This window comes from Dermacentor silvarum, chromosome 7 (assembly GCF_013339745.2).
Source record: "Dermacentor silvarum isolate Dsil-2018 chromosome 7, BIME_Dsil_1.4, whole genome shotgun sequence".
Taxonomy (NCBI): Eukaryota; Metazoa; Arthropoda; class Arachnida; order Ixodida; family Ixodidae; genus Dermacentor; species Dermacentor silvarum.
Window position 1 is genome coordinate 91,186,392 of NC_051160.1, and position 22,713 is coordinate 91,209,104.

Here is a 22,713-nt window from a genome sequence, read left to right on the forward strand (position 1 = left end):
TGGTTTCCAGCCTTGTACTTTTCTAGACAGTAAAATGCACTATCCAAACTAGTGCAAAAAAGTTTCTTTCACAGAAAACAAGAAGCTGCACAGTGGTGACTCGCCTTGGTTCCTCTTTGTGAACATTTATGAGAACATCATGCAATAGCCTTCCAAATCACATAAGCGCTTGTGTGATATGACCTTACATGTACACTAGAAAATTGTACTGATTACAATGAAGGTATAAAAATCATCATATGTATAAAAATGTTACTACACATAAACACAACTGGCGAATACGTATATCTCGCATGATTTCCTCCTGGCATACCTTTGACTCAATCTACCAGAATAAATCTTGGACTTCAGAGTGAAATCGCACGCAACTAGAAAAAAAAGGTTATCAGGCTCTTCTTTGTGAACATATATAAGAACAAAATAGAATAATCTTCTAAATCCCGTGAGCACTTGTGTGAGATGACCTTACATGTACACTGGCAAATTGCACGTAGTACTACAACACAGCTATAAAAAATAAGCACAAAAATTGTCAATACACATGATGGACAACTGGGAAGTATAGTATCTTGCAGGCTTTTTTTCTGGCATATTTAGAATAAATGTCAAGGTTCACGTAAAACCTCTCACAAGAAAAGTCTACCAGGCTTTCTATGAACATTTAGAGAGTTCTTTAGAGAGTGAGAGTTCTTTATTTGTGCATAATAGTAAAGTTACAAATTTAGATTATACAAGCATACAGAGGGAGGTCCCATAGTCAACAGACTGTACAGGGGACCTCCCGTTAAAAATGAGTAAGATATGTAAATACAAAGCAGCTATATGCAAACATACAAAACACCGTATTAAATAAGTCACTAGCTAACATCGTAAACTATTTTAAAACACAAAGCAGTTATTAATAAAACGGTCATCATGAAATGATTACATTGAGTGCAAAAATTTACGGAGGCTTGATTTGAATGTGTAAAAATGAAAGATTATCTTAATATTACACGGTAATGAGTTCCAGAGTTGTGTGGCTGAAAAACAGGTAGTAAATTTACCATAATTAGTTCTAGCATTTGGTAATAGATAGCTGTTGGTAGAAGCGAATCGGGTAGATGTGGAGTGAGGATATTGGCTGTTAGTAATTATCGGGAACGGGAGCTTTCCGTTAACAGATTTATGGACAAGCATTCCAAGTGAGTACTTATTTAGTTTCTGTACTGATAAAATGCCATTAGAACTGAGCAATGAAGATGCTTCTGATGTGTAGCTGCAAAGAAAAACATAATGCAAGTCTCAGATTTTAAAGTGAAATCACTCCTAAAAATAAAAAAGCTTACCGTACACAACACAAAATTAACACAGCCTTCTTTTAGCAAGTGTTGCAAGACCAATCTGGCACCCACGACTAAGTCATTGCTAGCAAGTAATGCACTTGACACAGGTACTCCTCTGCGCAAAAGTATACATACCACATATTCTGCGATTAAGCAGATTTTTTTTCACCAACGCATATAACTTGAAATTGAGGACTGTAGTATAAACATGACATTGCGAGCTTTCCCGGCAACTTGTCCGTTTGTATGTCTGAATTACGACTAAATTTAGTGTTTTTCAGCGAGCCTGAGGCCATATACTTTCGCTCATGGAGTACCTTCTTCAACTATGATATCACTGCGAATCAGGGGTGACTTCAAATTGCAAAGTCCTGCACAAACTACAACAATCTCATTTACAAGTTTCTTGGATGAATTGGGACACTGTACTTGAGTATTATGAATGTCTTAATACGGTTAATTGCTCTTTCGACATGTATTCTTAATGAAGCAATTCGCCTTGTTCTCGTCACCTCCACTTCTTCAAGCCTGTTCCTTCCTTGTGTAAAAGCGGGCATATTTAGGCGAACACATTTTGCTTTCATCTCCTCATTCAACGTGAAGCCTCGGTCTGCCATTACTTCATTACAGTTTTCGAGGTAGTCGCAAAATCCTGAGTCTTGCACGATAAACCGATCAGAAGCCCGGCCACAATATACTTTAGATACAAACATAATGAAGCCTGTGGGTGCTATGGCTACTAGAAATTTTGCAGTGTTTCCGCCTTTGTACTGGCTGTACGTCTGAGCACGAGCATACAGCTTCTTTGGGCGCTGCATATACACCTCTGTGCAGTCTATTATGCATCTAGTGTTCTTGTACATGCTTTCTTTGAATGTTTTTGGAAGTGACCTCTGTATGGTCTCCTGAGGTAGCCAGATGATCAAATGTTGTCTGGAAATTTCAGCTAGTGCTCGAAGAATTGTGCGAAAAATTTTACCAACAAGAGATACAGATATAGCAAACCGATACGCTAAATCAGCAGAGAGCAAGCCCAGTCTAAGGCGCATCAAAGTCAGCAGAACAGCATCACTAATGCCTAATTTGAATTGAGCGCTGACCTTACTCTCCACAACATTGACTAATTCACAGAAGGTGCAATAGCTCAATCCAGTGTAAAACTGGTACTGACTAGGCGGTAATGAAACTGTATTGTAAATAGATGTTTGAGTTCCTGCATCAACATTTTTCACACTGCAAGAAAAGTAGCAGTGTTCGTGCAAAATTCTTTGCACACACTGAAGTGAAACATCCATTGGCACTATTGCTTGCTCGGGCTCTGAAAGTGATGACACTGTGGACAGCTCAGCAGTGTGGAGGTTCTCTGCATCATAAGATGTCTCAAAATAAAAATTTGGGGCTGCCTCTTCAGTGCTTTCGACCACTACCTCGTATGTAGCAGGGACAGTATCAAGCCTTTCGGATGCGACCTCCTGCAGTTCGCTGTTATACAGTTCTACTGTGCTTTTAGCTTCTACTACACTTGTTTTAGTGTGACCTGGTGTCTCCATTTGCGCTGTTTCACTCGGGGCATCCACTGCAGGAAGGTGAATAGACGCTATCTGCTGGGATGTGGGCACTTGCTGCTGAACGATCTGCTGCTCCTGTTCACGCTTGTGTTGATCGTTTGTGTGGTATCGTTGTGTTGCTCGTGTGGTCTCGTTTGTGCAGTGTTGCTCGCTTGTGCGAGGCCATATTGGATTGTTGGTGTTTTCAATTAAAGTTGTTTCTCTCTCTCCTGTTGTGGACAGGCAGCAGTTAGTGCTTGGGTACCAGCATGCAACGTTCCTAGGTTTCCACCAGCACGCAGAACATTGTCCTCTGCGCTTTCAGTATGGTCTTGTTTGTCATGTTCACTGCTAGGTTGGCCACGTTCGGCAGCACAATGGCGAGGTCGCTTGACTGGGCTTACAGCCTGCCTGATTAGCAGACGCCTGCCCTTCACCACCTGCACATTGAAAACAAACAAACTATATGTTATAGTAAGAAGGGCTGTAGTTCTTTTCTGTGCATAACTGTTGGGGAGATATAAATTCCTCTCAAAATGAAAAACAAAATGCACAAGGCCAATTGTATCGTGCAACCACTTAAAAGCACAACATTCAGAACACAAGCCTATAGCACTTAGAACAAGCAGCGTGTGGCGCTAAACCTGCACTCATTGGAAAATGTGGAACTACAGTGGTTATAATGTTCAACTACATGTGCTGTCAAAGCCTGCATAAGAAGGTGAGCACGACAGATGCAGGTGTGAGTTGTTGCACCAACTATTACAGGGCACATAAAATCACCATCCCTACTTAAAGCTGCATCATCAGGGACCCCTTTGGTACAAGACCACAACCGCACCTGCATTCCAAGAAATTATCCCACCAACTGCAGTTACCTGGTATCAGACCTGTTTCGCTTGTGCGAGGCCATATCAGATTGTTGGCGCTCCCTCAGAAAAAAAAAACAGGTGAGACGACCAAAATTTTGTTACAATATGCAACAATAATTAACCACCTAATTTTCCTCGCTATATGAAAAGAAAAATTTCGTGATTTGCCTCGCATAACAGCACTCACGCAGTTTAGAGCTCAGGAGGCTCAAATGAATTCGTTACGAATGACACCTGAAATGTAAAGACAGGCGCGCTGCAAGAACACCTTCGGCGACGAGCAGTCGTCGTTTACGTCTTTGTGGACGCATGCTACGTGACGAACAGACTTCAGTTTACTTTCGTTAGTAATAACGCTCACCAGCAGGGCAACATTCTATTGCCTACGACTTGTTCACGCTTAATGGTCATGCCGCGCGCCAGCTGCAAGTATCGCTAACCGCAAACTCAACTGTTCCTCTTAACCATCGGGAGCTCTGCATGAATGAAAACACGAAAAGGCTTGCCTTTTTGTTATAGCCAAGGCGAAGCATCGGCACGGGATTCTGCTCTGTAGGCTTGTTGTCCAGGAAGTGCTCGGAGCAAACCTGCGTGTTACACATATTACGTTCGTAGGGCGCAAAGTTGAACGTGGCACCAAAATATACACAGCTCGCATACTCACTCGCGCATTTTCACTGGGTTGGTAGTTCTTCCTATTCAGTGCAGCTATCCACTGGTGGCGTAGCTTGGCGTTCTTCGTTGCGGATAGAAATCGGTGCAAGCTGAAAACACCGCACCGGCACGATTCCCTGCGTGTGTTGTGCTCTTCGCAAGCAGCGCTAAGTAACCTGCTCCTTTTGCGCTGGTTGTTTTGGCATCCAAACACGACGCAATGCCGCCCAGATGACTTCTTGTATATAGGAACCGCGGTGAACGGACACATTTCCGCACTTTGGAGTCCTAGAGCTGGCACTTGCCATGTCTACCGGTCGCCGACGAACACACTTTGGCAGCCCAGTACAAAATGGCGCTGGTCGACCGGGCAGCCCGGGTGCGAGAGTATGCGTTCGATTAGTCTGGGTGCGAGACTATCGTGTTCTGGTGTATACGCGCGACCATTTAGTTGCAGTCGGTTGGTTTGGGCTTTCATGCGCATTTTCCATAATGAATTATGTCATTTCAAGGTTCTGTTACTTCCGCTGCGAGACGCGACTGCTTATCAATCTCGCAAAGCGAAGGTGCAAACTATATCGTAATGAATGTTCTACAATAGCATATTTAACACTTTGACTGGGAATAAACAGTATTGCCAGTTTGCTTTCGAAGCAGTCCTTAAACATTTTTTTCTCATTTTTCTGATGTATCATTTTTCTCCTGAAAAAAAAACAATAAACGCTCAGTGTGTTGCAGACTTTGTATCCTTACTGCATCTGTAATAACCCTCACATGAAAAGGTAATTGCACATTTCGCTTACTTCAGTACATCGAATTACTTTTGTTATTTGGTTGTAACATATCGCAGTACTCTAAGAAACTACTTCGCCATAAACATTCGTGCCTTTTCTGGCTTCTCTGTCTCTGCTTCCTGTAAAACACATGCAATAATGCAAAAAGCAGGCAAACACCTTGTTTTTATAGGCAGTAGATAACTCATTAAACAAAAGCAGATCAAAATTGTGCAGTGAAGTCAGCCCGTTGCATTCCTTCGTGTGAATGATAGCATGTTTTCAAGTGTAAGTGGATCTTGCATGTCCACAGCTCATAAAGTGTGCAGACTCATCACGAGGCGTAGGTATTGCCCATCAAGATGGAGGCAATGTTGCTAATGAGTCTGCACTTACATGTATTACTGCATAAACTCGTATAACCATATCCCATCATAATTCAGTCGAGCTTGCTCTGACTCATATTCACCAAAATTTTACTTGGCTGAGCTTGATCTGACTAACATTCACAAAGATTCTACTCAGGAAAGCTTGCACCCAGTCATATCACCGAAAATCTACTTCCCCAGCTCGCTTTGACTCATATTCACTAAACTTATACGCAGATGAGCTTGCTGTGACTTATATTTATCAAAATTCTACTCAGGTGAGCTTGCCCTGAGTCATATTCACCAAAAATCTACTTACCGAGCTTGCGTTGACTCATATTCACTAAAATTATACTCAGATGAGCTTGCCCTGACTACCACATGACAATATTCACTAAAAGTTTACTCAACCGAGCTTGCTCTTACTCGTATTCATCAAAATTCTACTGAGTCAGGCTCAAACGAACTCGGACTCATGGTTAGCTCGAAGTCTTAGTGAGCCGACGTTTGAGTGAGTTCACCGTGCTATGTATACATTACAGTATGTGACCTGTGCGGTGAATAAGCAAACATTGCCTAGGAGTACGTGATGCATCGGGTTAAATAAGGACAACTGTACACACTGCAGTTAGTTTTCTAGAGTTTAACTGACCATTGCGTGACAGCTTCGCCTCATGTCGATTCAAGCAAGTGCATTTTATCTGCATCATATTTTTGCCAATCCCGCTGGCTGTCCTGGCCATTAATGGGTGGCCACATTTTGTACATTTCAACACAAAGTTGAAAAAATGACTGTGGTGCAATATATTTAAAAAAAGATGCATCACTGCACGTATAACAATCAGAACATAATACAAACACGTGCACATAAGATGCACACAAATGATAAATGCATAAACAGACAGAATCAGCTAGCCACCACCTATTCAAAAAGAAAAAAAGCACAGGCCAATGATGCAATGGGACTACGTATAACAATTCCCCTTGCCAGGTACATGGGCTATAGGAGAAACACACGTGCAACCTAGCAGTTACCTCGAGGGTAGCAGCTATGGACGCTTTTGCATTCGCAGCTGGCCACTCAACCACTCAAGTGTGTTCAGTGTGTACTTGTACTTAGGCACACTTTTTATTGTCTATATCTCAAAAATTTATTGTGGCTCCTTAAAATTTTGAGAATGTTTGGATTCTGAGGCTTGCAAAGGTAAATATTTTTATTCCATTCTCGTTCAAGGTGAAAGCTCATACAAAGCTTAGAGATATTGTCAGTGCCCCTCACTTTCCCAGAGAACACAAGTAGTCTGTTATTGAGATTCTAGCAGCTTTTCAACAGCAAGAAAGGGAATCAGCTTCCCCTGTTTTCAGCATTGGGTTAACGCAGGCAATTCAGGGAAGCATAAAGTTTTGCCAATACAATCTGCTCGGGAATACCAGATTAGATTGTACCTTGACGCTTTCCTTGCACTTTCTTATTTTGGTCAAATAATCTAGTTTGAAATGGCTCCAGTTAGCATGCTCTAACATTGGTCTAATATAGGTTAAGAACATGACTAGCTTAGCTGAGTGGGATGCTGGCTTTCATTTCCAGGAAAGGAACCATATTGCCTGCTCCAGTTGCATGTGTTTTCGGTTATCTGGGGTTTTCAGCCTGACTTTTAAGATAATGTGCTCAAGCAGGTAGGAGCACAAGTATGCTATCAGCGGATAGTTTCAATAGCTTCTTACTTTACACTTGTCACTATGAATACAAAATTTTAGTGTTCGATTTTGTTATTAAACAAGCAAACGTACTCCTAATAAGGTATTTTAATGTTAGCCGTGGGGCTACGCGGCTGCGCTACGTACTGCAGCATATTAACTTAAGCTTCTTAATAGAGATTCACAGCACACTAACAGCGCAAGAAAAAGGACGAGAAAATAGACGACGCCCATGTCTGTCAGAATGATACGATACTACGTACAGAGGTGACTGGAGCTCCTAAAAAATGTGGTGTTGGCGTTTACGCCTTTCGAAATATTCAGAGAGTACTTGTATGAATAATTACAGCACACGCGCCAAGACGGATGAACCAGGCTGGCGCTAAGATTAACGTTCACAACACAAATTTCATTGCACGTTCAATAATTACACACAGATCATTTGCGGCTTCCTTCAGGCGCAGACGTGAGCTTTAGGGTTGGTGCTTGCTGCTAAGTTTGGTGCAAGAATATTGCTAGGAGTAGGAACCGCTTATGCGCAATAACGAGCAATACACACACATCCTTTCTTCAGAAGCTGACGTTAAGCACGGGTAGCGCGAGGGTCTCTGCGTTGACATGACGATTTCGCTGCAGCCGAATTCCGAATACTGCATATACGATGACAACAGCTATAGGGGCTTGTTGATAGGTCCTCTTGTAATTTGTTCAACCGCAGGTAGAACGACACAGGCATAAAACACACAAGAGACAGCACACAGCGCTGAACGACCACCTGCGAACAGCTGTTTACGTCCGCCATTTCTTGTTGAACTTCACAAACCGCTGTTGCGCACTCCAAAACAAATTAAACTCTGAAGCGTTTTTAAATTACAAAACGCACGTATTATTTGGTCCTAATAAAGAGAGGTCAATTATATTATAACGCGCACGTCCTTTCCATTACATTGAAGAAATTATGCGCCATGTGCGACAAACCTGGCAGCAAGCAACTCTGGCCGTCGCACCAGTCGCGTTGTTGAAATCGCAGTCATGTGAAAGAGCCCTAAAAAATCGCATTGCGACCCGTGCGATCGCACCGATTTTTTTTTCGCTACAGTCGCAGCATGTGAAAGGGCCTTTAGGAGGACCCTGCGACAGTTTTTACTTCAGAGCCTCCGACTGTGCATTTATACTTTACCTGTTATTGTTGTGTACTTCTGATTGAAAGTAAATTCAACTTCTCGCTAAATTCGACCTATGACATTGATGGCACTTGTCCGAAACGTACGAACGCCTGTGCAGCGAATAGATACATTGTCAAAAATCACATCTTTTGTTAAACTTGCATCTTTCCCTCTTAAGTTGCATCGCATGGTAGCTTAATCATCCAGTGCCGAGTCTGTTTGGTTAATGTCAATTTTATTACCAAATTTGGAGCGACACTAATCTACAGTCGGAATACGTGTTCTTTCGTTGTGTGGAAAAAACTGAGTTGCAATTTATGTTTTTTTTGTGTATTTACCTGTTTTATTGAACTAATAAACTTACCTTTTCTAGGAGAAGCGCGTTTCAATGTTCGTGGGCACACGATTGACTAGTGCTGCGCCGGCATTTCATCACCAGAGGGACGGAACAGAGCCGAACAGTCTCTGGGGTTTCAGCGCAAGGAAATGCTCGCGAGAATTCGTAATGATGGCGTCGCGACCACCGAGGCGTCCTAAGGAGCACCGCTTCACTTTTGGTGTACCCGAAGAAACAACATCCGTAACGAGATCAGCGTTGGATCACCATCGATAGGTGGATAGGCGAGGACCAAATATAAAGTGATTCTCAAATAGGATTCAGGCCCAGCTGCTCAATTTGGTGCGCTCATGTTGACTTGGAGAGTCGAATTCAACTCGCTCGCCGCAACAACCTGTGCGCGGCCGTAGTGACATCAGACATTGCGAAGGCGTATGACAGGGTCCACAGGCTCGAAATTGTGAATCTGCCACAGTATTTAATTGCATGGATTCAAAATTTTCTAAGCAGAGGCACATTTTATTGCTATCAAAAACGGTGTCCCATCTCACTGTTACACACAGACAAGGGGCGTACTCTCAAGGCGCCGTACTCTCCCCCATAATATTTAATATTTTACTAAATCACATCCCGACGCAGCATGGTGTACAGGTATACGTATACGCTGACGATGTAGCATTTTTTGGTATCAAATGATATGCATAGCCTATATAAAACTTTGCAGTCATATTTGAATCAGATTGAAATTTCGCTAAAGCAATACTAATGTCACTGAATGTCAACAAAAGTGCAATCATTGTTTTATCTTAAATTTCTATCCGAATAACGCTGTCGTATGGCCAGGAGATTATTCTGCAGCTGCAATGTTTAAATATCTGGGAATGATTTACACAGAAAAGCTTAATTGGTGGACTCACCTAAATACATGGCATGTAATGGAGCTCGCACTTTTGGTTTATTACGAAGAGTCAGCAGCAATTGTTTTGGAATGCGCCGACAGACCCAGCTGATGTTTATTGTATGTTTGTCCGCCCCGTCTTAAAGTTTGGATGCGTGTTATGTTTTGGAGGTCCTACTTATAAGTTACGCCCTCTGGTTTTTTTAGAACGCGAATCGCTACGTCTATGTGTCAGCCTTCCAAGATTTGTAGCAAATAATATTCTTTATCATGAACTCACCTTCCTTCTCTCCAAACTCGAATTTGTATACTGACTGTCCAAACATTACTGAACATCTATGCTCCTTCCCAGAGACGCGCCTACTCTGTTTCTTGGAGAACCGACTGCATTCCTTCAGAATCAATATTTCAGACTGCAATTGTCCTAGGATATCTTTTGTGCTGCAACTATTAGAGCCATTACAGGTATTAACCCGTGATGTAGCTTTTACAAATTTACCTACTGCGACAGTAAGCGTTCAATTCGATGAAAAATTTCTGAATAACGCTAAGCTTCTGCCTATTCGATACCTAAATGTTTGCTAGATGACCCCCTCGATAACCTCCAAACAAATGCAGCAATAGCCACAGATACTTCTTTCAGTAATGAGAAGGCAGGTTTGGGCATTTTTCGCCCTCATTAAATTGGTGTTTCTCTCTTCGACTGTCCGACTTTACACCAATATTTCAGGCAGAGTTATGGCGATTATTATCGCTCGACGAAAACTTCCACATTTATTCCTTCAGCCATAATCATAACCGACTCATTGTCTGTTTATTTTGGTCTATCAGTGCCCAATTCATCAACCATTCTCCGAGAATTTCATTCATTTATTTCCCAACATTTACGCCTCATCCATCTGGTATGGGTGCCAGGGCACGTGGGACTCACTTTAAACGAGTCAACAGACACATTAGCAAGGGCCTCTCTTAAAGGCCCGGTACAGAGGATCCTAAAACTTCCGGCATGCATCACTCCTGCAAGATTAAATAAATTCCGTCCAAGAAGAACATGCGAAATTATGTGTATTGAATATCGCTGATTGTCAGCACCTTGGATTTCCTTGGCACAACAGATGGTGTTCAACAAGAAAACTTGATGTTTCATTTATGCGAATGCGTTGCCGAATACCAATGCTTGATTGTATTCCCGTAGGTATGATCAGGAACCTTCCCCTCAATGTTTTTATTGCAAGGAACCCCGAAACTATGATCATTTTTATAGAGTTCGGTAGGTCACCGCGCATAGAAAACGACTTCTAGATGGTCACCTCCGCCAACTTGGATTAGCCATTACGCTACATATCATTCTGTCCCTGGGCGTCGGCACTAGGACACTGTAATAGGAACGTATGTGATACCATATTTATTTCATAATGGAAAAAAGGAGACTACTATGCTAATTTTATTGTTTTACTTTCCACAACAAGAAAGCAAAATATTAACCTCAAATTTAAGATATTTATAGCATGAACATCCACCATTGTTACAATTAGAATTCATTTAATATCTCATTATTAATAATAAAATCCTATGTAAGTATTCTTCCTTTTTCTACCCACTGCCACCAGATTCATGGCCAATCCCACGTAGTCGATTGTGCTACATCTGAGGCACCAAACCGTGTTCCACATTACAGCGGCCCATCCCCCAGAGTGGGTAAGTGCCACTAAACATCTAGGCGTTACATCTACATCTACGACACACGTGTCACTTAGATTGTTTTACATCTACATCTAAGACCCACGTGTCACTAGATTGTTCTTTCTGCAGAATTTTAGTTAGGAAAGCTAGATTTTGGCGCAGTCGACAGGTTTTGAAACTGGACATCTGGGTGTCGTTTTTCATCGACCAGGCGTCACTGGAATCTGTTGCTTTCATACGATACCAAGTGCACGGGAAGCCAACGAGGGACCTTATTCGTGAAGTTAGTTCTACTTGGTTGCAACGGGAGATGTAATATGCTGCCATGAGCCACCAAGCCCTGGTTCAAGCAAGATCAACGAAAATGAATCTACAGCTCCAGATACTGAGCGAACTCGTTCTGGAACCCATACGCCGGGGTACCCTCAAAGAGGAAGTGCCTGCCGGAAGGTGAGCCTGGTCATGATTGTTATAGAGACCTGCAAAGACACATGATGTAATAAAGTCAAACACTAGAACTTTGGTCCAACCGCTTAACCAGAGAAATCAGGACGAGATATTTTAGAGCCGGATGTGTGTGAAGGACACTCGCAAAGTGCACACTCTTGGTTGTGGTTTTTTCGAGTACACCTGGGACAAGAATATCGGGAACTCCGACGACCAAAACATTTTGAGTAGCGCTGATATTTGGGGGCTATCGCCAGACAATAGTAGATGTGTAACACATGGACCCTTTTCAGAAGCAAAGGTTTAAGGCGCGTGGAGAAGAGATGATCATGCCCAGTGCACCATAAGATCACTTTTGAACTTTAAGTGTCAGACGGGCTAGACGGTCGTCTCTAGGAGCTGCGCAATATGCAGTCTGCGAAATGCGTTTTGCGATGACGTTTTGTGTGGACACACCACTCCTGCATGTAGTGTGTGAAAATGCACACCGCGTATTGGACAACGTGTGTAATAGTAACTCATTGTACGATATCATAGTCACCTGCCACCTACCTATGCCTGTATCTCCCACTTCCCCTTACCCCAGTGAGGAGTAGCAGGCTAGAGACACGCTCTCCAGGCCGACCTCTCCTCCCTTCTCTTCACTAAAATCTACTCCTCCTCATGGACCGTGGACCAACATGTTGGGAACTGTGGAAAATCCACTTTTTAGCCGATTTCTAGGGCAACGCAGCAAAAAGATTCGATACTGCATTATGGTTGGATATACATGCGGTTTTCTGCTTGAATACTGTCTTGAGAAGCGTCGCCTATTGTAGTCTGCAGAACCAGAGCATCCGTCTCCTGCAGTGGCAGCTTTGGTAACGCAAGGGTTTGTATTGACATCCACAGTCAAATCGAGCTCAAAGGTCCAACAACATTTGATGACCTTCTCAGCTGGGTACAGACCTCAGCGCCAACAATTGCAGTGAGCGAGAGCCAGGCGGTAGAACAGGACTTGATTATCATAGGCTGAGTGAACATCTATTGTCGCCCCCATATTCTCAGTGTGAAGACAGCTTCATGAACAAACACCTGGGAAGCGTCGATAATGACTGTAATGATGATGAATTATCATTTACTGCAATTCGCGACGCACTTTCCACAAACCTGACTTCCGTGGATAGAAGCGCCAGAAAAAGAGCTACAGTGATACCATGTGTTTGGTGTCATCAAGCCTAGTGTATGCCCTCATTAAGGTAATAGCATTGAAGGGAAAGCCCGCTTTTACGGTGGGGTTCCTATCTCACTTATGAACAAGTCGAGTGGATGCCGGTCGTCGGCATGCTGGTAGAACATTGCGCGTCCAAGCCTACGATCGGTCAGTGTCCATGCATTACGAATTGATAAGCTTGGCTACTGAATTGCAAGAATTCAATTACCATTGACGTATTGGCAGTTCGCAATGATGCCTAAAGTTTTCTTTTTACCACCCAGACAGATAGAAACTTAAGCTCCTTTGAGAAGAGAAAGTAATGGCCGAAGAGAGCATAAGGACAGAACATCCTCGCGAATATCCTAGCGTATCAAGGCTGATTTTCAACCAGGAGTACATCATGACAAAGCACCAATAGCTTACATGCATGGCAACTATCCTCCAACGATGAAATCACATGTCGTTCCTTTCGAGCTCGCAGATAAAACAGTGGTTCGTAGAGCTCCCTATAACAGTCCAGTGATAAAAAGGTGTGGCTGAAAAAGCAGTTGGAAGAAATGTGGGACGCAGGTATAATCTGGCATTCTGTATCTCCATTTGCTTCTCTTATAACTATTGCACCAAATTAAAGTGGAATATTCCACCTCTAAAAATACGGGACTCTCGATGGTCGAATCTATTGACACCATATCCAGTTCCGAGAATTGACATCGTTGATAAAACTGGTGGTCGCCAAAGATCTCTGCAAGGGCTTTTAGCAGATCCCACGAAGTGAAGAAATGAAAACTTATGCAGCGTTTAAAGTCCTTTTGACTGGTTTGAGTACACCCGCTACAATTTCATTGAAAAAGCTCCCCTGCATCAGAAGAATGTTACGGAAGTTCTGCAACCTTACTTGCCCAAATATTGCACTGTGTATATGGATGACATCCTCTACGCAAAGACAAAGGAGGAGCAGCATAGTCATCTTTCAAAAGGTGTTCACGTCTCTGCCTTGCCCGACTGAAGTCAACTTCAAGAAACGTGCGTTCTTTCAAGATAAAATAGGAGGGTGTTCTTTGGAGGGTGTTCTATGGACACACTAAAAGCATTAAAAAGAATCGATAGAGAGAATCTCTAAGCCAGTAAGACTTATGAGTGCACTCCCTGCGTGTTTTATGACATGTACTCAGGTCGTTTATCAATTACTAGCTGCCACAAACGTTTGAAACAAAAAGACATGCCTTTTCAATGAGACCGGGAGTGCAAAGGCGTCTACTGTGAGCTGGTAAAACTAATATCATTGGAAATCGTCTTGCGAATCGCGGGATTATTTTCTCTGGCATTTCGTGCTGAACACGGACGCACCACGCTATGCAACCAGGCAGTTCTATACCAGAAACCCTCAAAACAGCTGAACAAGTGAAACTCTCCGTGGTTGTGCACTACAGCTATACGCTGAAATCCGGTGAAATGAATTACTCTACCGCATAAAATGAAGTTCTGGCCGTCTTAAAAGCTGTTCAATATTTTAGTGCTTTCCCTGGAAGGTTCGAAATTCATGCTTTTCACTGATAATAAAGCACTGACTGAACTTCTGAGCATGGCACAACCAAGAGCCAACATTGCCAGAAGGGTCAACTATCTCTAACAGTTGATTTCGTAATTCGGACCGCCCTGGCCCACTCCTCATGATACTGACGCACTAGTTAGATAACTTGTGCACGAATCAAGTGAGAATCCAGAAGTAGTCAATCATATTAAGCTGTGGAAAGATACAGAATGTAGCTAATTATCAATGGAAAGAATCATGTACAACCAAGTATGGTTCAAAGGATTCAAAACAACACTCCTGAGTTGGGCGGACCTGATGGCTTCTGACTACATAGGTTGATGAAGTTAGGAACTTTGCAGGCGCAAGTGAGAATCAGCTAGTGCAAGACAGGCTTAGTTGAGACCGCAGGTAGAGGCCTTCGTCCTGATGTGGACCATAAAGATAGGCTGATGATGATGATGGTTTCGGGCCCACATATAGCAAATTGTTCATGAGATTCACATGGGCGGGCATGAAATGGACATCAACAATTAGATCAGAACCTATCACCTCTGCCAGGTGAAAAAAGTTAAATTCAAGCAATCGACAAAGGTTATGACAAACCCTGAATATTCAACCGTCCCGTTCGAAATACTTTATTTGGATTTCGCGGAGCTCAAAACGAAGGAGGAAGGATCCAAAAGAACGCAAGCTCGCCTGCTTTCCATAGATGAGTGCACAAGCACAATTACAGCTAAATCCTGCAAAGAATACAGTGTTAGCGGTCTCCTCAAGGCTGGATGCTTTAACCACACGAAGGCGCTAGTCTGTGACAACGGCCGGCTTTCTTGAGTGCCAAGTTATGAAGTGTTCACAGAACAGGGATATTGATTAACTATTCTCCATACACCGGCAGCAAACAGCCCAGCGGAACGTGTGATACGAGACGTCAAGAAGTACCTGAAGCTTTGTCACAACTTGCAGGTGGCTGGAAGTGCTGCCATCTAGGCCGCTGTTAAACATCACAACAGATCGCACGCCACTGGTATAGGCTGCAGTCCTCACTTTGCCTCTTAGGGGACAGCGCCCATTTTTCCTGCAGATCCTGAGCTAGACGTCCTAAAATTATCGACTTCATTGAATTCAAGAAAACTGTCAAAGAACAGGAGGCCTACAAGCGGCGCACAAAGAGAACGTTTCATAAAGAGCACAACAGCGAGATGCCAGGCATACAACCTGGAGACAATATCCTTTTAAGGAAAGGAGCTTTACCTTCAAATTATGAATTTATGAACAATTCCGAGTGGTTATTACTCTATCCCACATGGAATCGGGGAGAACGTCTGGTACGCTGGAGCCTAGGTCAAACGGAGTGCCTCTCTATTCGCAACATATTCAAGTATTAAGCCAAGAGGTGTAATAAAAAGATGTCCGGAAGAATGAAGCGCTCTGCCCTGGATGTATGAAAGAAGACGAAGTGGGCTTGGGAGAAGAGAGGAGGCAATGCAAGCGAGCACAAATTGAGGACGAACAAGTAAGAATAAATGGCGGACGACACCCGTACCTTTCACTAAGATTGTTTAATTTATAGCAGTTCTAGTTAGCAACGGTACAACTGATAAAACAAGAAACACGTTTCTCGCTTAAAGAGCGATTTGCGCAGATATTTTCAGCAAATGTTATTACGAACCTATTTTGTTTCCGGCAAATGTATGATGATGTGCGCGGAGTTAAGAACTGTGAGACAGTGTGTGTCTGAACATACGGACGACGACGACGACGAAGTGTGGCGAAAAGAGCGCCGATAGCGCATCGGCGCCGGTTCACGTGCGGCGAGAAAAAAAAAGAAGCAGGCGTGAGGGCACGTGGGAGAGTTAATAAGGGGACTGCCAGCGTGGCAGACGTGGAGGAAAACGAAGAAGAAGGTGCCACTCGAATTCCTGGCTCAAGGCCGCTCGAGGCTCCCGCCTGGGATCACTGCGTCGTCCACCTTCTTCCTGCATGGGGTTGGCAAACTTCGGAAGGGTGTTCCACCCAGGTGGCGCAGCGTCGCCAGCACCGTGCCCCAGCTCCGGCTGGCCAACGCCCCAAGTGTGTCCGGCCGTTGCCCGTCTCCACAGTGCCCATCTTCACAGCAGCGCCGATCATCGCCGCCTGATGACTACTCCTCCAGCGTCGAGTGGCTAAACCTGTTCTACATGACCCGAAGAACTCGCTGCTCTTCGTAAATAGGCTCAGTGTTTCTTAGTTGAGCTTTCTAGGCTTTCTACATGACTTTTCTGCATGTTGTTTACTTGGTTCTTTATCTTGGCAGGTAAATGTTTCTTTTTCCTCACATCCGCTAAATATAGTGTTTTTTAATTTGTTTACAAACAGTCTCGTCTCTGTCTCGATGATAGATACGTCATCGTTGTTTTGTATTCTTTACCACGAGCCAAGCAGCACCGTGACAATATGTTAACAATTCCTTCAATTTGCGGGGTACCTTGGAACCCCGCACTAACAACAGATGCTAACGAAATCCTGAAAATGCTGAAAATACAGCACCTTCCCACTTATTACAAAATACAGTACCTGAAGTATTCACGACTACAAGATTATTGAATACAAAAAACAAAGTTCATTTGAACAGGGGCCGTATACTGTAGCGCTTCGCTTTAGAACCGGTTTGCTCTGGCTGTGACGTCACGCAGAGAAAGAGTGGAACGTGGCGCCGCGAGGAGGACCAGTGAACGAGGGCGTCCTGCCGGAAGGCGCAATACCGTTGGCGGCCCCAATAGGATTCTGTATCGCTGGGGCTGAGCGTCTTAGGGCGGACAATTGATGCAAACAGTTCCATCCACACATCCCACAACTTCGGGAGTCTTGCCGTGATCAAGAAAGTCTTGCTTGACTGCTGCTTTGTCTTGCACCATGGATGGAATCTCACCCATTATTATTCTTTACCTACAACCGTATCGCCTTGGCAGCGGTTGTAATGATGCGACTGAGTGACGGTTGCGACAGCCCAATCGCTTCTTCACTCCCGACGCACCGCTGAAAACTCCCAGTTCTGCTCGTTGCAGACGAGAGGTTCGGCTTTGCATATGACTAGGCAACCCGCGTGACGACAACAAAATTTGTGGTCATGCCAGCAGGAGCGCCCAGCGCCAGCCACTGGCGTTCGTAAGAGTGAACCGGTTACAAGCGAACCGTTACAGAACATGGCCCCAGGAACAGTTACGTCACGATTTCTTGACACTTTCATTCCCATCTTGTTGTATACGTTTTTCGTTTGCATATTCTGAAGTTTTGCGCAATTATGAAGTTGCATATAGATAGTTTGCACAATTAACAAATAATCTTGTAACTTGCCTGATTAGGTTATTGTGTTGATCTCGCATTCCCCGTACTGCGGCATGCGCACGGTGGGCATGATGTGTGCGTCCGCTTCGCGCTTTGGAACTTCAGGCGTTTTTTGACATTGTCGCTTTGCCTCGGCCTCCGGTTTCCCGAAGCGCCACGTTTGGGCATATCCAGCGTTGAGCTGCAGCGTGCACCGACCACGCGACAGAAACATTGTTCCTGCATCTGAACTAACGGAGTGGTCTTTGCGCCAGTGCGGGTCGCCTTGCTTCATTACCATCAGCGTTTCGTGGAGAGCTTCCCGGCCGGCATTCTGCCAACCCGGACGCGGTGCTTGCTCCGGAAACCATGCACCGACAGGTACTATTTAGTTTACCGCAAGCGAGGGAAAGCCCGATGTGAGAAACTCAGAAATTATCATAAAAGCTACAGATACATATATATCCTCAAAAATATACAGTTCGTTTTCATATATATTCTGTTACGTAATTCAGCTATTGCGATGTATTTCGAATGTGATTTAGGTACACTGGGAAAGTCGTATAAAAAGTTTTTGGGTGGTTCAGTTTAGGAAATTGGCATTAAAAAACAGGGAGACAAATACTCTCTACAAGACTCACAAATCTTGGATAACGTTTCAAAACAGTACCTCCAAGCTCCGTATTCTGCAGTCTCCGAATGTACAAAGAATACAGAAAGAGCAAGCGCTTCAGTAACAAAATCTGAAGAAATATTGAAAGTTGTCATCATAGAAAATCACCAAATACACGCTATGATTTATTACACCAATAAATCAAATACCTTTCTTCAAAGGAACGCCTAAACTTGCTCAAGTAATATCTAAACAATGCCTTAAAAAGTCAGCAATACATAGCAGTAGTTGAGCGCTTAGTAAAGACGAGGACAAAAAAGGAGACACACAGGCGCTAATCACTACAGTGAAGTTTAATTATTGAAGGTTATACATTGAAGGTAATACGTAATTGTCATTCACCCCTTGTTCTGACTGCCGAAATGCCTGTTAACGGAACCATAAGGTTCCTGGACGTGAAACTAGTGTCCACCGATCACCGCACCTGTTGGTCTTATGCACGGAGAGCCAAGAAAGCCCTTTTAGCATGCCATTCCAACCGTACTAAACTAGTAAAACGTAGTATCACTAAGATGTGCTTTAATAACGCAGTTGATAAGTCTTGTCGCCATTTAGTGCCATCCGGCTTCAACGAGCAAGTTTCACGGCTTTTAAAGTCCGGTTATCCAACTAATATGTTAGTGTCAGTCGCAGAAGGGGTCCTCCGTCGCAAAAATACTGGTCTGTGTGTTTCCAACACGAACGTTGGGCCTCCTTTTGAAAAGCGCAATGTAGCCGCCATTCCGTATATCCACCAAGTTTCGCACAATCTAAAGAAACTGGGTGCTCGGGACAATGTACAGGTTGTTTCTCAGCACCTAGCAAGCTGGGCAGTTTTGTAGGACAACTGATCCGAATGAGAAACTAAAGAAAAGTTGCAAAATGAAGCACAAAAATAGGTTCATTAAGCTCAAAGTCGTCTATTGCATTCCGTTACAATGCAGCCGGTGTCACGTTGGGCAAACGGGACGGTGCGTGAACGAACGGCTTAAGGAGCACAATTACAAAGTAAACAAAACGCCGTCAGATGGTTTTCTAGCTATTTATTGCCATGCTTGTGGGTGTGCCCCCCCTTCGATAAAACCCAGATCGTAGGAAGCAGCAAGTGTGAAATCACCCGTTTAATAATTGTGAGTGAGCAGATTGACTATCACGGTGGTTCCTGTATCATCAAGACTTGCTTAGCATTGTCCAACAAAGAATTGATATTTTTTGCGCATGTGTAACTAAATTTCTTTTTTCTTGTTTGCGCACTCTATTTGGTCATCTTGTTCCGCGGTGACAATGTGGTTCACGTGGTCGGTGACGTGCGTTCGAGGGCACTCTCTTGTTCTCTGTGTCAAGGAATTCAACTTCATTGTTGTGAGTAGCTCTGTTTGTCTCCTTTTTTGTCCTCGTCTATTAAGCGCTCAACTACTGCTATTCAAGGTGAACCAACATGCCCATCACGCCATACTTGTCAGCAATACAAATACAGAGGGAATGTAAGTGTCGAAGTTATAAACTATGTGGATCTCCATTCTATACAGAAAAAGGAACCACACAACATTTCATACAACAATACCACAAGATCTGCACGTACAATCAAGATTATTTGAAAGTGGAAGGATCAGGAAGGGGGGGGGGGGCAACAATGAATACCTCTTCTTTATTTTTTACACCAGTAGGAATAACGGCAACACAGTACCAAAACTATGACAGCAGGCTGCCAAAGATAAAGGAGCATATCAAGAATAGCAGACCGAGGAAGACAAGCAATGGAGTGTAACAAATTAAATGTAAGCAAAACAATTCTTAACACAGCAAGTAACCGAACTGTTGGAACCACACAACATTTCACACAATAATAACACAAGATCTGCAAGTACAATCAAGATTATTTGAAAGTGGAATGATCGGGGGGAGGGGGGCAACAATGAACAATTATTCCAGAAGGAATAACGGCAACAGTGTACCAAAACTATGACAGCAGGCTGCCAAAAAATAAAGGACCATATCGAGAAGAGCAGAGCGAGGAAACAAGCAATGTAGTGTAAGAAATCAAATGTAAGCAAAAAAATTCTTAACACAGCAATAACTGAACTGTTTTTATTCAATAGTCAACCAATTATACAGATCAAGCCTGCTGCCTGGTGGTGGTATCGCCGTTGTTGATACTGCCTTGCTCCTAATAACGAATTATCTTTTTCCGACACCTGATTCATTTTATTTAGTCTTGGCGAGCGCTTGCTCTCTTTATATAGTGCGAGGCGAGGCTTTTATTATCGTTCGTCCAGAGCATAAAAAGCAAATATCGTGCTATATGGCAGTTCGTTGCGCTATAGTCGAAGTGCGCATTGCTGCTCTTATTCTCCGAGGTTACACAGAAAGTGTTCCTCGTACACAAAATACTCTTTCTCGACCCCTGTTCAAAACCTGTTGTAACAAAATACCAATTATTTAGGGTAAGCAGTACTTGTTTGAATTCCCGAAAGTGTGACCACGTTCTCCTTTTAAGTTTACCTAGTTTTTTAGCTGCATTTGAGGCAATATTAGTACTTCTAAAACATCATTACGAAATGTAAAAGACAACATTGTAATGGCATGAACAGAAAAGTGAATAAGATTTCGAGACGGCATTATCTCTAAGCACAGTGTATCTGTTATACTGAACGGCTCCAGAACACGCCCTCTGTTCGGTAGCGGCCTTGTCTAATTTGCGCTTTCATCAATAAACACAAACTGATGCAGTTCAACCACTCGTTTACTAAATTATTAGTACGATAATACAAATATAACAAACTTCAGGTACATAAAAGAAAGAGGCTGACTTTGCTGCCGTAATGTAGAATGAGCAATCGCTCGTATCACTTAATTGACGTACTGTTTCCAGCATTTGTACATGGCAGTAGCTTCAAAGCATTCCGTTGCATTCTGTACCCCTATCCTGCGTGGCTGATAACTATGAAGTGCGTTGATTCTTAAGAACCTTCAGGGCCAGAACTCAGATGTGAACAAGGAAATGAAACAATTGTTTTGCTGCGCTTACACTGCACCCAATCTGATTAGGTTAGTTGAGTCTAAACGAAAAGGGTAAAGTCTACCACCTGCAGCTAGCATTTGTTTTCATTTAGGTATTAATTTTATTGCGATAGCAATTATATGGACACTCAAAAGCAGATTTCTGCCGTCGGCGTCGCCGTCGCCGTGAGGTTCCGTATGACGTCAATGGAGATGAAATCGTCGCCACGCGCCGCCGAACGCTGTATGTGCGAGTGAAAGAGCGCGAGGGACGCGCGCTTTCACGGGGAGTGAACGCACGGCGGAGAACAAACGCGCGTTCTGCGCTGTGCTCCCTTAAGGGCTGCAGAAGTAGGCGTCTCTTTCCTCCTCTACAAGCACCATATATGTAGAGTAAACGTACCCTCTTCCGACGCGCGAAAGGCCGGGGGGGGGGGGGGGGCGTCGTTTAGCTGCGGCACCAAGTGCCTATTTATATCAGAGGCTCCGGCAACAGTCACCAACGCCGCACGCATTTTGTGCGACCGCGGGCAAAACGCCGACGGCGTCGACAACAGTTCTGCGTGTTGCCGGTGCTGCTGCATGTCCACGTTTATACAGCTGATTAAGCTACTATCATTACTCCGTATAGCTCTCTACAATTTGCTATCGCAATTGATGCTTCGCCTTTAAGGTGAAACTGCGACAACTTTTTTTTTAACTGAAATTGATGAATATCGCAAAATTAAAAAAAGGAAGCTGAAGCACTAAGTTTACAACTCTGTAACACAACTGTGAAAACGATATCGCTTTTCTGTGAACTGCAGCTATTCAGGCATCGACAGTGGACAAAATTGTGGTTGCACACAGCGATCTGATTAAATTAAAATTAAGTTATGGGGTTTACGTGCCAAAAACACGAATTGATTATGCGGTATGCCGTAGTAAGGACTCTGGAGTAATTTCAACCACCTGGAGTTCTTTAACGTGCCCCCAAAGCACGGTACACGGTGTTTCTTCCTTTCGCTCGGATGGAAATGCGGCCACCACGGCCGGGATTCGATCCCGCGACCTCGCTCTTAGCAGCGCAACACCATGCCACTAAGCTACCACGGCGGGTCAGGAATCGGAATATACTGCTGATTTGTGAGCATGACTTTTGAAAAACACTTGCGAACGCTGTAACAATTTCACATAAGCTTCTAACTGGCATATCGAATTTGTCCGCTTAAGGCCGATCAGTCCAATAGGTCACGTGATACCACTCACGGTCCGCCGCGGT

General features: G+C 43.6%; 1 protein-coding gene and 1 long non-coding RNA gene across 2 annotated transcripts in view; both read right to left on the bottom strand.

Moving 5' to 3' along the window:
* LOC119458270 (glucoside xylosyltransferase 2) overlaps positions 1-22,713 on the bottom strand; it is a 103,043-nt gene that overhangs the window by 76,812 nt on the left and 3,518 nt on the right. The window lies entirely within an intron of this gene.
* LOC125946869 (uncharacterized) lies at positions 19,856-21,440 on the bottom strand. The gene is made up of 2 exons (XR_007467940.1): positions 20,374-21,440; positions 19,856-20,098 (listed from the first exon to the last, which is right to left on the bottom strand). It is a non-coding gene; the product is annotated as an uncharacterized LOC125946869 (long non-coding RNA).